This window comes from Lissotriton helveticus, chromosome 7 (genome assembly GCF_964261635.1).
Source record: "Lissotriton helveticus chromosome 7, aLisHel1.1, whole genome shotgun sequence".
Lineage (NCBI taxonomy): Eukaryota > Metazoa > Chordata > Amphibia > Caudata > Salamandridae > Lissotriton > Lissotriton helveticus.
Window position 1 is genome coordinate 1522705234 of NC_136068.1, and position 12730 is coordinate 1522717963.

General features: G+C 45.6%; 2 long non-coding RNA genes across 2 annotated transcripts in view; one reads left to right on the forward strand and one right to left on the reverse strand.

Moving 5' to 3' along the window:
• Positions 1-2131, reverse strand: part of LOC144767517 (uncharacterized) — a 36631-nt gene extending 34500 nt beyond the window's left edge. The window contains exon 1 of the long non-coding RNA XR_013598239.1: positions 889-2131. This is a non-coding gene — a long non-coding RNA (uncharacterized LOC144767517). The remainder of the gene's footprint in view (positions 1-888) is intronic.
• LOC144767518 (uncharacterized) overlaps positions 1-12730 on the forward strand; it is a 381370-nt gene that overhangs the window by 293749 nt on the left and 74891 nt on the right. The window lies entirely within an intron of this gene.

The window sequence follows — 12730 nt, forward strand, 5'->3', positions numbered from 1 at the left end:
AACTATATAGCTTCAGTGCCATGTGATGCACATTAAGATGTAAGGGTGTAGAATAAAGTAAGTCTGTACTCAAGATGGCCACGGTGTAGGAGCTCTGCACCGGAGCTCCAGAGGTTTGGGATTACCTTATTGTATTAATCCCATCATAACCCAGAGCCCCACTGTTAGACCTGTCACCCCTTTGGATGGTCCCTCCTATTTATTTTATTTTTGTCCCCTTTGTGCTCTCTAATTTTCTTTTATTTTCGTGTCCACCACAATTTTTGGTGTTGTCCCTAGAGTTCTGAGTGCCTTCTTATCCCTATAACTTTTTGAGGCCTAGGCGCTCTCTTAAATTGGTGAATACAGAGACACACAAAATGGTGGCTTGTAACTGCCACATTTTTACCTTAGGGACCTGAGCCATAGGACTACACTGGGAAGGCTCTAGAACCTTCCAGCTGATTCCAGTAGCCAGACCCAGTCTATAAAAGGCCAGAACCAGGGCGGCCATTTTGGTGTGACCAGAGAGCCTGAGTGAAGCCTGGTGAGGAGTGAAGCGTTAGTGTGGGGAGGCAAGCGCACTGATAGGAGATAGACTGTCCCTTGGGCCGGCTGCTCTACCTTGCTGACGTGGCCCCCTACCTAATGACTGAGCCCGGACATCACTTAGTCATCTATAGGCCTCTAAAGCTGTTAAGACATCCTGTGAGGAGACGTAGATAACTGGCTTGGGGAGTCACCAGGGAAAGGACCCGACTAAAAAGGAGATTGTTCAGCTTTCCTTTTCGCCTTTTGTGTAACCCCGCCTGAACTGCTCCCTCAGGAAGTGTGGAGTTAAATACATCCTCGCCACTTCCCCTGAGAGTCCTCTTGGCCATAGGAAAGTGTAGAGGAAAATAGTCCTACCTGGCAGCGATTGGCGAATGATGTCCCCGTCACTGGACTACTGCCGCTGATTCTCGGGCCCCTGTTGCAGAGAACTAGCGGGAAGGGCCTGTCTGGGGTCCGCAGGGCAGTGAACTCGGAGGCCAGCATTGCAGAAGACAGTGAGGGCAGGCATGCGAGAATCCGGAAGAAGGGAGGCGTGAAATTGAAGGAGGCCGGTCTGCGTAGCTTCCACCCCCTCTGACGAATGAGGCGAGGGCGGGACGCGGAGCTGTGAGGAACGCCAAGGAAGTCGCGGCGTAGCTCCGGCACAGTCAGCTGCTCGGAACCTGTAGCGCTGGGGTCGGAATCACCACAGAGCTGTGGTACCTGTGGACAGAGGTACTAGCGGGGTCGAGTGAGAGGCCAGGATGAATCCCACAACAACGCGGTAAGGCCATGAGGCGAAGTGCGGGGCCCCAGGGTCTGAGAGGGCCTCGCAGCTGACTGCAGAGTTGTGGTGGGAGGGGAGAGACTGCCGAACCCAGGATAACAGGCCTCAATCACATACTGATATTGGTCGTAAAAGGCCAAGAAATAATCACCGGGCTTGGAGATATTTCTCCCCCATCTGTTAAGCGGCTAATTGTACCAGTCTCCAAGAGTGTGGGACTCCGTGACTGACTTACTTTACCTGCCTAATAAGGTCGCCTGCAGGAAGGCATTCTACTGATTGAAGGGTAAACTGCTCATGGAGGCCGGGGTACCAGAGGTGTCCCGGGGGTAGAAAGGTATTGGTTGGGGAGGTTACCTCTGTTAGGCCAATCAATTAGTGCCGAAGAACGGAACTGTAAAATCTTGCTATTACTCTGTGGGTAGAGCGTTCCATATGGCTGTATGTGAACATTAAGATATCCGGCCTGTTTTCATTCAAGGATCCAGCCACATGATCCTTGGTGCTATTGTGCTAATAGTGGAACCGTTGCTGAATGCCTGTATTTTCTGGCTTATAATTACATTGAGACCTCAAGGTTAATGAGCATCCTGGCCTAATTGTAAGGAAGTTCTATACTTGCTGAATACCTAAACTAAAACTATGAAATATATACTGCTTGCATACGGTGCAGGAGTTGTTACAGAGCTCTCCTTTTAAAAATAAGGGGAGAAAAGTGTTATTAATGCTTTATGAAATTGTGCTGTGGCTAATACTCAAATGTGCAGCTATTTAATGTACTAAACCTAAAGTCTGCTAAGAAACAAAGAGATACTAGAGAATTTTTATAAAGCAACCCGTATTTTTCTAAACTGCTGTAGTGTCATTTATTTTAGTTGTTGAGCACTGGGTTACTGTAAGTGAGTGATGTGAGCACAACACAATTGCCTTTGAGATTAGCTATTCCTACTCTGTGCCAGGCTACTCTATGTGAACTGGTAACCCCAGGTCCAACACCCACTCTACAAAGTTGCACTTAACTGCAGTTCCACCCACCACAGCCGATGCAACCGATGCAGCCAGTGTGGGAGCAGACTTTAAGTGGCATGGCAGTGCTGATCTGATGAACCGTGGGACTCGCCCCGGGCGGAACGTCACCGTGCAGGAGGGACCGTAGAGCATCTGGCTCCGTGGAGCGGCCGACAAGTAGACATGGAACGGATTTCCCGGTGAGTGCTCAGCGGTTTGCTGCAGTCGCCGTTGCCCTAGCTCTCATCTTTCTGCCCCACTGAAGCCTTCTGGGCCCCGCTAAGGCTGAGAAGACTACACCGGGCAGGAGGGACGGAAACAAGGCTGGCTCCTAGCGGTCCGGGCAACCTGCGGAGGTGGAGTAAGTCACTCTGGTGGGTGCCTTGCACTTTGGTCGCAAGGGCTCAGATGCCCTGCTACGGGCCTCTGGGGCGTTGCATCTGTGGGCAGGTACCGATCGTGACTCCTGGCAGTCCCTAGAGGGTGGATTCCCACAACTGTCGCTTGCCTGAACTTTCTGACTCGCCCCTCGCTAGGGATGCTGTGATTGTCACAATATTTGTGCCTGTGATCTTCACATAGAGATGCTGCAACATGCACCTCCAGACAACAAATGGCATCAGATTTCACGCGAAACATACAGACCAGGTCAGCCTTGGAGCTGTCACTGGCCTCTCGGCTTCTGGCCCCCGTAAGCTTGGGAGAGAAACCCCTTCCAAACCTTGGTTCAACACAGAGTTGAGGGATCTCAAACACTCTTGTAAGGTTTTGAAGAGAATTTGGAGGGCCAGTGGCTACTGTCCTGTGGCCAAACAGGCTCTTAGGGACAAACAGAAACTGTATTATCCAGCCATCTCTGTGGCAAAAAGCACCTTTTTTGCCGTGCGCATTGACAGGGCTAACAATAATGCGAAGGAAATCTTTGCTATTGTGCAGAGCTTTGTGGCGCCGCGTGCACAGGAGGTAGTGGTCACGCCCTCAGTCATCTGGGCAAATACTCTGTCCAATTATTTCAGGGAGAAAATCAGGGATATCCAAGCCTCTTTTCCAAAAAACCTGATGCCTCCCTGGCCCCAGCGGCGGCTTAGTGTGGCGAAGAACCCAGATCATTCCTTATCGACTTTTTGCCCCATTGACCTTTCGGCCTCTCGTAAAATTCTCAGGGCATTGAAATCTGGTTCCCCCAACGATCCTTGCGCGGCTCGACTGTTGGCGGACCTAGCCGATACGGTTAATCTGGAAGTTAACATTCTGATTAACCAGTCGCTTCGCGAGGCACACGTCCCGCTTGCTTGGAAGCAGGCCCTCTTGGTTCCATTACTTAAGAAGCCCACCCTTGACCCCTCGCTTCCCCGTAATTACAGACCCATTTTGCTTTTGCCTAGTTTGGCCAAGGTCTGTGAAAAGGCGGTCACCTTGCAGCTTACCAACTATGTTACGATGTCGGGCGCGCTACATCCTGCGCAATCGGGGTTTCGGGCCGCCCATAGTACGAAATCGGCACTGTTGGAGGTGGTTGAGTCTATCAGGGACTGTTTGGATGCCGGCGGGAGAGCAGCTCTGGTGATGCTGGATCTCTCGGCGGCATTCGACACGGTCCCCCACACCCTTCTCCTGGATCGACTCTCTGACATCGGCATTGCGGGTTCGGCGTGGAGCTGGCTCCAATCCTTTTTAGAGGATAGGTCACAGCAAGTCTGGCTCCCTCCGTTTGCCTCGTCCCCCTACCCTCTTTCCACTGGTGTCCCTCAGGGCTCTTCCCTTAGCCCCCTTTTGTTTAACATCTTTGTGACTCCCCTGGTTTATCTGGCGGAGTCACTGGGGGCTAGGGTGATGGCCTATGCGGATGACACGCAGTTATTGTTTACCTGGAGAAGGGGCGAGGACTCGGTCAACACGGCTCAGCGCTGTCTTTCCGCGGTGTTTTGCTGGTTGGCCAATACACAACTTAAGTGCAATGAGGAAAAGTCTGAGGTGCTCCTGTTTGGAGCCTTCCCTGCGGATTTCCGATCCAGACTGTGGCCAACTGACTTTCCACCCCCCAATCTGACAAGGGCCTTGCTAAAAACTTGGGTGTCTGGTTCGAGGAAAATTTGAATTTTGCGACACATGTCAAAAAACTTACAGGGATCTGTTTTGGCATACTTAAAACCCTGTGCAAATTCCTCCCTCTTTTGCCGGATGAGGCGAAAGAAACTGTAGTTAGGGCATTGATTCTCTCCCGGCTGGATTATTCCAACGCACTTTTAGTGGGATGCCCAGGCTACCTGATAAAAAAACTACAGGTAGTTCAAAATGCGGCTGCGCGTCTTCTGCAGGGTTTTTCTTCCAGGCAGAGCGTGCGGGTCCTTCTTCGCCACCTTCATTGGCTCCCTGTTGAGGCCCGCTTGAAATTTAAAATGCTAGTGATTGGCCATCGGGCCTGGTATGGATTGGGCCCACTATATCTACAGAAGCGCTTTTTGTTCTATATTCCTTCTAGGACTTTGCGGTCTTCGGACCAACTTCTCATTCAGAACCCGCGCTTTTTACGCCAGAGGCTGGGGGGCTGCTTTTTCACTCATAAGGCTGGTTTAGCTTGGAATGAGCTTCCTCTTGCTCTTAGGAGGATTGCGGATCCGGCTGTCTTTAAAAAGAACCTTAAAACATTATTATTTTAAGTCCATTTTCCTGTTCAGCTGGTGGGGGGTTTAGGGTAGCAGCGCCGGGATACTCTTAGTAGCTGAGCGCTTTAGAAATGTAGTATAACATAACATAACATAACTTAGCGGCCACATGGCGCCCACAAGGGAGTAGTGCTCTCCCCTTTATATCACGCAATGTTGCTGCATCTGTGGGAGCCTCCACATAATGTTGTTGTTGTCCCTGGGAGACTAAGAGGCTGCCCCCCCACAGTGCCTGAAGACCGGGGCCTCCATTTAGTGAAAAAGTCCACTTTTCCAGCTCCCGATTCAAAGATGGTGCCCCCCTCTCTTTGCAAAATGGTTACCAATACCGGCTAAGCATACAAAAGCGGCGGGCACCTTGAAATGGCATCAACCCTTTCCAGAATGGATGCAAATATAGGCCCATCAAACTAAACCTGCAAAAGTGGTGGCCATCTTGAAAAGGTGTCAACCCCTATCAGTGCCTTCACCAGTCAATAACCGATTAAAATGGAAGACTCTAGCGAATAGGAGAAGCAAGTTACTAACCTGAAAGGCTATAAATAAAAAAAATTAAAAAGTCTGAAGCAATTTACTAGTCAAAAAGGAGTTGTGGAAAACTTAGGAAAGAAATAAGAAATTAAAGAAAGGAGAGAAAGAAAAAAAATGGATCAAAACCTAGAACCCTCAGGTCTACATGCCTTCTCCCTTAAATATCCACCCAATCCATCCAATTATGCGGCAAAAAAGTTCAAGCAGACTAATCAAAATGCACTCAGAGACACTGATCTCTGATCCCTTTTTCTGCATCAACAAAGGAGTTATAACTAATGACCTCATCTTCCACACCAAAAAAGCGCGCACAATGGAGGAATATCTTTTTTTCGATGCTTCGAATTACCGAATCCAGAAAAAAAAAACACGCCCTCAAATTGACGGTATCCGCCTCAGACTTCTGCAATGCGAACGCCACTATATCCCTTTACAATAATGATAATATCCTTTTACAAGCCTCAAACGTTAATCTCTCTATTATATATAGAGATCTTCCCTACTCTCAAGAAAGCACTGAACAAGAAAAACCCACTCCCCATCAGTAACCATCCTGAATATCCTGTCAACAGTCCAACTCTACCACAATATCACGACTGCCTCACCTATTCCAAATTCTCTCCATACCCCTATGCTCATCCACCCGTCCATCATAACAGTCCTAATCACACCAGGGTCCCCAGACGGGACAAGGATGCACTTAGATACAGATCAACCCAATACATACACACCCCAGGCATCCTTGATGCCCAACGGTGAATCCATCAACTCTGAATCCACTCCCGATAACCACATTATCTTATCGACAAATGAACTTCCCTGCATTGCCCCCCCTGACATGTCAACATCCCTGATCTGTGATCGGCTCCTCTCCCTCCTGACACCTCTACCCCCAACCTAATCCAACACTCCTCAAGCATACCCTTCTCCGTCGCAACCGGCCTTTCCATCCCATCACTCAACCAGGCCATCACCCTTATGCTTTCCTCACTCACCAAGACGGAACATGCAGACTCCCTACAATAGACCACATACCTCAATTCACAACTTGGTATCCTAACTCTGTTTGGATCACTCGTCTCAACGAGATATCCCTGGGTCTCTCCCATCTCAAGAACGAAATCCAAAATCTATCAACAATCATAAAAGATCTCCTAAAGTCTCACAGAGCCACTAATGCCACTGTGAACCGAATCAGCTACCAAACTAATAGATTTATCACCAAAAATTCACACACTGAACATACTATTCAGAATTATATACTGTCCCTCAACGACCCTTCTCGTCCCAAGACAGTAATTGTTGAACTATCTGATACTGACATACGTGACCTCCTCCTATTTTATGCCAACTCTTTAGACAACAGCAAGCCTCAACACTGTAGCATTCAAGCCATTCAAGCTAACACTTACGGAGAACCTACTTTTAACAACAGATCTATAAACATCGAAAACCTAAAAAATATCAACATAGTGCATACAGCCCTCTCCCACCCTTCTGGAAAACTGAAGTGCGTACTCAACTGCAGATCAGCTAGCAAACATGCGTACAATATCTATGATCTCATCCTCTCAAACGAGCTTGACATTGTCATCCTTACTAAAAACATGGCTAAATAGCTCCTCCTCTAATATCCTAGACCTATTGGTCCCTCCTAGTCATGACATAATCCGTCTAGACAGACCCATTAAACCTGGCGGCGGGTTAGCCTGCATTTTCGGAAGCACAATCTCAGTTAACCAAACTGACACCGTCTCCTTATCCACCTTTGAATATCTTTGCATCCACATCACAAACAACAATTGCCTCATTAGTAAACTTCACATAATATACCACTTCCTGGTGATAATCTGCCATTCATTGAACAGATAATGGAACTCATTACATCCAATGACAATTCACAAGTGTTGCAGGTTTTTCTAGGAGTCTTCAACCTTCATTGGAATAATACGAAAGATCATGTGGTAAGCTGTGTCAAATCCTTGTCTGACCAGGATTTGATCCAATTTTGTGACAGTCCAACCCACAACAAGGGAGAGACATTATACCTCATCATAGCAAAAACAAACATTTTATCACTAGACTCCATTATCGCCTACGATTGGTCTGACCATTACAGTATACTCTTCTCTATCATTATTGAGGTGACTCCAAAAAGATGCCAACCAACAAAAACAAAACAATGGAAAAGGAATATCCAAAATATCAACCCCATCGACCTAGCAAACCGAGGCAGCACTGACCTGATCCCCCTAAAAGGCATGACAGATGTTCATGACCTCATAGTCTTTTATAGCTCCACTATTCTTGAAATACTTGACACAACAGCCCCCTCCAACAAAAAAAGTCTCCACCAAAATATTCAGACCCTGGTTCAACAAGATTCTGAACTCGGACTGGCGCAAGCTAAGATCAGGTGAACCAATTTGGAGATCGAGACCCTGCATAGAACACCTAAATCACCTTAGAGCATTGAGGAAAACTTACAACAGGAGAATCCTAAAGTCCAAAGCGGACTTCTTTAGAACCCAGCTGAACGATGCCATTAACCATCCCAAAAAACTATTTGAAATAATCAAACAACATTCGCTCAACACGCCAAACTCTACTGAACTTAGAGAGTCGGTTCCCCCTAGCTGCGAGGAGCTTGCTAATTTCTTTTTAGAAAAAACAAATACCATTGAATACGACATACAATCTAATAGGGCCCCTCCTCCAACTACCGACCACAAGTCTACATTTTACTCCGAGATCAAGGATCAGTTTAGTACATCAACGGAACCCCAAAAAACAATGCCACCTGGCACATCTTCACGCCCTACTCTGAAAACGACATCTACATCACCTTGCTTGTGATTAATCCCTCCAATCACTCCACTGATCCACTACCTCCCTCCCTATTCAAAACGATAAAATCCTCGATTCTCCCCTTATGGACAAAGATTGTAAACTCCTCCCTCAGGCAGGGTACCATACCTGAAAGCCTTAAAGAAGGGCAGTTAAGACCCATACTAAAGAAAGTCAACTCTTTACATGCAGTCATATCCACCCCTTGGAATATAAATGGTTTAGCGTCCAAATCACACGACGAAGAAGTCATAAATTATTTAAAACACTTCAAATAATTTTTCTTCAGGAAACCTTGGAAAAAAAACCTCTGAGTTACAAGGCTACACCTCTAGTATTATCCCGGCAAACAAAGGGATCCAATTTTGCTCGTCGTTCAGGGGGCCTACTGTCCCTATTTTCAATAACACAAATAAGCAAAAATGTCCCTCTAAAGATCAGCATAACTCCTCCAAGTTGCATCCAGGCTTCAACAGAAAAACTATTCCTTAACCAGACTGCTCAAAAGGTAATAATGATAAATATCTACGTACACCCAAAACACAAATTAAAAACAGCTAAGGGGCTGATTAAAGAACGAAAAAGAGTAATGGAGGAAGAGGACACTGATCACACCATCTTGGATGGTGATTTTAATATGCACCTCCTAGGGAGAGACCATGATGACGACTCCATACAGGAACTCACTGGTGCATGGGGAATTCCAGCTCAAGACCCCTCAAAAAAAGTCAAACTAGCACGATGCTCTAAGTATCTCATTCAGGAATTAAAACACCTAAACCTAAGAGCAGTAAATGGTCGCTATAAGGGGGATAATCCAGCAGCTCCCACATATCATTCAGTTAAAACATTTTCCCACCTGGATTTTACCTTTATGTCTTTAACTTTGTTCAATAAAATAGCCTCATTCAAAATAGGCAATAATGTATCTAGCGATCATATGCCACAGAAGCAGACACTAAAAACAAAGTCAATCTTATCACTGGAGGCCGACAAAAATATTGCTCTTGTTGAAACAACAAAGCTTAAGCGATTAAGGTGTAACTCAATTAACATAGAAGAAGTATCAATTACTGCAAAAGACATACTCAACCAAGCACAGGAAAACTCCCCTCACCCGATGGAAAGTTGGGACAAATTTTCAACTAAGACTGACCAGGAAAAGAGGAGTAAGGCCGTTAATTTAATAAAAAACGGTAACAAGCCCTGTCTCAAAAAAACTGAAACAGACCATAAATTATACTTTCAGGGAACTCCGTAAATCACCGGCAAATCAAAGTTTGCAGCAATCTCTCCGCAAATCTAAGGCTCGTTTAAAGCGAAGGAGATGGGACAGGAAAAGAGCTAAGAACAACGACCTATGGGCTAAATTACTCTATGAATAAAACTTGAAAAACAGTGCCAAGTTTTGGCAATCTATCAACAGACTACAATGGTCTACTCATCCTGGCATTAATTCTAATATATCCGAGCGGCCTCGGTCGATTTTCTTTTCAATCATTTTAACAATGCCGAACCAATACCAGCTTCTTCCGTTAGCCTGAGAAATGAGAGCACCAGCAGACCCCCAAAGGAGAAAGCACATCAAAACCTTGCCCCTCCAGGGAAAAATTTCTGGCTAGTCTCCACTCAACAAAATGGGGAAACGGATTTAAGTTCACCCCAAAGTAGCTTTTCAACTACAACAGAGACACTGACCAGTCCAGTAGCATCTCTGATCAGGAAACAAATAGCAATGGGAAGATTGGCAGGGGCTCCAGGCCCCAACGGCATTCCGCCAAAACTGTACAAACACGATCCTGAATTTTGGAGCAATGTGTTAGAACCTGTTTTTAAATATGCATTTGAAACACCCACAATTCCAGAGTCCTGGAGAGGTTCAATTATAAGCCCAATTTGCAAACAAGGCGAGAGGTCTGAGCTGAAAAACTACCACTTGATAGCCCTCAAAGACATTGAGGCTAAATACTATGTGGGATTATTTTAAATGACTTAGCCACCTGGGCTTCTGAAAAGAAGTAGAGCTCCATACAGCAAGGTACGTTGGAGGATACTTTATTCCAACCAGTCATAGTAACTCCCCGGCAACAACTGCCGATGTGAGAACATTCCCCACAGTATGTTCCACGCAGGGAGAGCTCAAGCACTAAGGTTCCCAGATCAGAAGAACCAGATCCCAACACATCTCCCCTCCTTCAATAGAAAGACAAAACAGAACAAATAAGGAAAAAGAACAAGAGAACAGGAGAGAAGAAAAGAAAGAAGTGAAACAGGATAGACAAAGTAAGGAAACAAGAAAAAGAAGCACAACCACAGACATCAGCAAGAGAACATGACCAGAAAGAACAAATGCCATAAGAAAGACAGCAGTTGCAAAACCACAGACTACTGCATATTATAATCATGAAATTTGACAGGTAAGCGCTTTGTCCTGGAAGGCCTGGATGACACACAGAAAGGAGGAGCATGACCAGAAAGAACAACATCATCCCTACCAAGAACATCAGAGGACACTTCAACGGAAGGGGAATGTGTGCCCAATCTTCTGTTGCCCTCACCAACCATAGACTTAGGAACAATAGAAATGCAAGACTTATTCCACACTCTACCATCCATCAGTACCACCACCCGTTCTTTTACCTCAGACACCCTTTTAGGGGATGAAAAACGAAATTCACCTTTGCGGAGAAAACCAGGTTTTCTGAATCTCACCCAATCACCCACCTTAACATCCAGGGGATAACTTGCACCAGGCCTGGTATCATACTTTACTTGTACAGCAGCTCTGACATCCGTTACACCAGACAATTTACTAGAATCAACCATTCTTCTAGACATCCACTCTTTATTTAGTTTGGAACCAGCCACCCTTCCCCGAAGCAAAGTGAACGGGGCAACACCAGTGCTAATATGAGGAGTAGTTCTCACAGCCCACAACATATCACAAAGAGCTTTACGCCAATGCAACCCATTCATCAAAGCAAGTTGCACCTGTTCCTTGACAACCCGATTGAAGCGTTCAACCAAACCATTACTATGTGGGTGATACAGTGATGTACAAACATGCTTAATACCCACATCCTTAAAAAATCCCTGCATCTCGAAAGAGGTTAACTGAGTGCCGTTATCAGAGACCAGCTCTTCTGGAAAACCCTCCCTAAGAAAAACATCAAGAAAGAAACCAATGATGGATGACGAGTTGGCATTATCAACAAACCTCACCTCAGGCCACTTAGACATGTAATTAATAAGAACAAGGGCATACTTGGGAGAACAACCAATGAGACCAAAAGGACCAGCAATATCAAAAGCCAATTTTGACCAAGGTAAATTCTTTACCACAATAGGTTCAACAGGAGAAGGTCTTGTCACTTGAGACTTATCACTAGTGACACATGTATAACAATCATGCACAAAATGTTCCACATCTTTATCCAGTGCTGGCCACCAAAAATCTTGTCTAACCCTACGCTTCATAGCACGAATGCCAGGATGGCCTTCGTGAGCCAAATCCAGAATTCTGTTCCGAATGGAAAAAGGAACCACAAGTAAACCACCCCTACGTAATATGCCATCCACAACAGACAACTCATCTTTGACCCTTTTAAAAGGAACCAATTCAGAAGGACAATCCTTATCACACGGCCACACACCAGATAAACAGTCAATTACCTTCAAAACCACGTTATCTTCAGTTACTCCATCCAACCACTCTCGCTCAGAAAGAGCACAACCAACGTGTCATATAAAGAACACACAGCACACACCATTTCCAAATCATCGTACTCAAGAATATAATTCTCAGAACAAAGGGGCAATCTAGACAAACAGCAGCAACATGATTTTTAACACCGGGCACGTACTCAAGTTGATAGCGGAACTCTTGCAACCTGAACTGCCATTTGACAACTCGCGGTGTAGCCCTGCCACCCCCCTTTGTAGTGAATAAGTCAACTAAAGGTTTGTGGTCGGTCCTCAAAATGAATTCATTTCCCCACAAAAAGTTTTTGAAGTGCTGCACACCCCACCACAAACCCAAAGCTTCCTTCTCAATAGTTGAATAAGTGCCTTCAGCACCCCTCAGTGTTCTAGAAGCGAAAGCGATTGTTTCTTCACGACCATCACTTCTTTTTTGAAGAAGGACCGCACCTAAACCCACATTGCTGGCATTGATTGAAATAATGCATAAGTCATTAATATTGAACAATTTAAGTGGACTAGCTTGTACAATTTCATTCTTAATCGACACAAAATTATTCTGACAATCCTCATCCCATACAAATTTAACATTTTTTTTAAGCAAATTGCGCATAGAAGCAGTTTTAGTGGAAAAGTTGTTGACAAATTTAGAATAATATTCCACTAACCCCAAATATGA